This window comes from Salvia splendens, chromosome 10 (assembly GCF_004379255.2).
Source record: "Salvia splendens isolate huo1 chromosome 10, SspV2, whole genome shotgun sequence".
NCBI lineage: Eukaryota > Viridiplantae > Streptophyta > Magnoliopsida > Lamiales > Lamiaceae > Salvia > Salvia splendens.
The window spans coordinates 24,579,461-24,583,376 of NC_056041.1; the positions used below are offsets into that span (position 1 = coordinate 24,579,461).

General features: G+C 38.8%; 1 pseudogene; it reads left to right on the forward strand.

The window, feature by feature from the left end:
• Positions 1-1,516: 1,516 nt before the first annotated feature.
• Positions 1,517-3,916, forward strand: LOC121751303 (annotated as a pseudogene).

The following is a 3,916-nucleotide window of genomic DNA, read 5'->3' on the forward strand; positions in this document are numbered from 1 at the left end:
GATTTTCCGTTGTTGTTGTAACGCTTCATGAGTACTGGATGAAAGCACCAGATGTTAAGGACTGAATTCCTCAACGGTGATCGACGGCTGTCGGCTCGGCGATTAAGGGATTTTTCGGCGTCTCGAGAGGAGATCGGCGGTGGTTCTAGTGTCTGGCTGTGCGCGGGTTTCCTCCGTCGGGCAGCGAGTAAACTAGGGTTACGAAAATACTTCACAATCTTGTGGGCAAAAAATAATTTATTCATGCGTAAAGTTTATGATAATTGCCATATTTATAGACTAAGGACCCTAGGGTTGGTTCGACTCCTAATCCTAGTTCATCTCGGGAAAGAACCAACAAAGAAAACCCGAAACGGAGCTTAAAATTACGCTCGACTCTAATTGTAAAATAAATAAATAATAAAACTACTAATGTTCAAAAATAGTAAAACAATAAATAAAAACAACTAATTTACTATGACTATTTGGAGACGTAGTCTCCAAACTTCTCGGGCGGACGCGCGCTCCTTTTCGGCTTCGACTTCGCGATGGACGGCTGTTCTCGCCGCTGAACCCCGGGGACTTCCTCCGTCTCCTGCGCTGTTCCTTCGGCTGCATCCGCGGGCAGAAGAGGCTGGACGGGGTCTGGTGGCGTCGGCTGCCCTGGTACTGTATCACCTAACCAATAATACCATTTTGGTGTGTTCGATCTCATCTTTATTTAATTTGATCGGAAAAAGTTGTGTATGAATATCCAGTGGATTCAGTTCATATGATTCACCATTACCAAAAATCCTAATCATCTTAATGTGCTATTTCCTCCGCATCAACTAAGTTGAGTTGTATTCCTTTTTGGGATGACCCAACTAAGTTGAATCATTTCTCTTTTTGACAAAAGACAAAACATCCCATCACTATTACTTTATTCAATCACCTACTTTACTATGTCTTTATCTTTTCTATTTTTCTCATCTCTTCTACTTTTCAACACAATTTCTTAATCTCCGTGCCCAAAAGTTTTAACTCAACTTAGTTGGAGCCGAGGGAGTACTTGCTAACTAAATCAATACACTATATTGAAAATGTCAATACAGTGACATGAGTATGTTAACACAAATTTATGTTCACATTTTGTAAATATCAAGATAAATTTGTGTTGATATACTCATGTTATTGTGTAGACATTGTTAATATAATGTATTGATTAGTGAATAAGTAACATATTAAGCAAAATGTGAAGATAAATTTGTATTGACATATTCATGTCACAACATTGATATATTTAATATAATGTGTTGATTTAATTAGCAAGTAGCATATTAAGATGGTTAGCACCATAACCTAACCCGTAAGTAATAAATGATAAATCTAAACATTACTAGGCTTTATGAATGTGATAAGGAGCGGTGTATATAATTGACATTAGGGGGATAGAGTCGAAGTCAAACTTTTCTTGTTACTTTCTTTTGGACTTTAAAATAGGCTGCATACGAACATTATAAATAGGGATATAAATTAAATACGGTATATACAAAAGTCGAGTTTGAGAGAATTAAACTGAAATCAAGATCGATGGCACAATCATCTACAATGATCGGCGGCGACGGAATCTACAGCTACCAAAAGAACTCTACCTTACAGGTTACTCCCTCCGCTCCCTATTAAATATTTCTCCCCTCCCTATCTCATGCTCCCTCTATCCCACAAGAATATACATTTTTTCCTTTTTAGCCCGTCCCACAAGAATATGCACTTTCCAATTTTTTAAACTCTTTTCACTCTAATGAGGTGAGGCTCATTCTCCACTAGCAATACTTTAATTAATTTTTCTCTCTACATCTCTCTTACTTTCCTAATTTTGCATTAAAACTCATGCTGAACCCAAAGTGCATATTCTTTGGAGACGGATGGAGTAATATTTTATCATTTGCACCACCCTCTATAAATATCTCATTTCATTTTTACTATTTTTAGTAAGTGGACTTCACAATCCAATGACTCATACTCACAATTACGATAAAACTAGCACTCCCTCGGTCTCAGTATACATTTTTTCTTTTTTAGTCTGTCCCACAAGAGTATGCATTTTCTAATTTTAGACACTCTTTTCGTGAGACCCATGCTCCACTGACAATACTTTAATCACTTTTTTTTTTCTTTTTATCTCTTTCTTATTTTACCCAATTGTATATTAAAATCCGTGCCCAACATAATTGCATACTATTATGGGACAAAGGAAGTATCTAAAAGTGGGGCCCACATTCCACTAACTTTTTCCATCCACTTTTATTTCACAAAGTCAGACAATTTCTTAAAATCTGCACCGGTCAAATATGGAACATTTAATGGGGATCAGAGCTTCGTCCCAACTAAGTTGAGTCATATTCCTTTGTGGTATGTCCCAACAAAGTTAAGTCATTTACTTTTTTGTCAAAAAACAAAACAACTAATCATTTTTACTTTATTATATCAACTAACTTTACTCTCTTTTTATCTTTCCTACCTTTCAACACAATTTGTTAACGTCCGTACCAAAAAGTTTTATCTCAACTTAGTTCGGGCGGACGGAGTATATCCCTTCTTCCACTCCAACATTCCTTTTCTCTCTCTCCCAACTCATCAATTTGTCACCATGACAGAGGGATGGCTTCGAAGCAGCAAAGAAGGTGATAACCTCAGCAATCACCAACAACCTCAACATAGAAAAGATGCTCACCCAACCCTCAAACACAATCGCCATCGCCGACTTAGGATGCTCAGTGTGCCCCAACACCTTCTTCGCCATGCAAACCATAATCCAAACCCTCCAACAAAAGCACCACCACCACCACTTCGAATTCCAAGTCTTCTTCAACGACCAGACTTCCAACGACTTCAACACCCTCCTCGCCTCCCTCCCCGACCCGAGGCCCTACTTCGCCGCCGCGGCCACGGGCTCCTTCTACGGGCGGCTCTTCCCGTCCTCCTCCCTCCACGTGGCCTTCTCCTCGTCCTCGCTCCACTGGCTCTCGAGGGTCCCGGCGCCGCTGCTGCTGAGGGACGCCCCCGCGTGGAATCCCGGGAGGATCCACTACATGGTCCGATGCGGTGGTGGAGGCTTATGCGGATCAGTTTGAGGAGGACATGGGGGTTTTCTTGAGGGCGAGGGCTGAGGAAATTGTGGAGGGTGGGATTGTTATTGTCATCATGCCAGGTGTGGATGATGGAGTTGTTACACATGATGTTGGGATAGCTATTACTTTTCTTGGATGCATTCTCATGGATATGGTCAAAGAGGTAACATATTACTTCATCCGTTCCTTTAAATTTTGTTATACTTATTTGGACACAGGTTTTAAGAAATATAATGGAAAGTTGATTGAAAAAGTTAGTAGAACGTGAGTCATACTTTTAAATAGTCCCTCCGTCCTATAAAAATATGGGCGATTGAAATGACACATGAATTGATGCACGATTGGTAAAGTAAGAGAGAGAAAGAGAATGATAGTTAAAGTAGTTTTAACGGATGGTGGAACTCACATTATTATTAGTGTTTATTGAGTTGTAAAGTTGTAAATAAATTGATGAATATGAGTAATGAGTTGGGGAAAACTTTCAAGAAATAGAAATGTCCATATTTTTGTTGGACGACGGACGAAAGTGGAAAGTGCATATATTTTTATGAGACAGAAGGAATATTAGTTTTATACTAATAAAATGTGAGTGAAAATGAGTCAGTGGAATGTGAGGGCCACTATAAAAAAAATAGTAGGTAGAAGTGAAATGTAACAAATTATGTGGGACGGACAAATATGCAAATACGTGATAAATTTTCAGGGGTGGAGGAAGCAGATTGTTTTGAATTTTTTCTACTTTCTCGACTGTAGTTAGATCATAATTTTGCTTGATTAGTTGCATAAGGAACATCATACTAAATGAAAAAGATTATGAGATAATT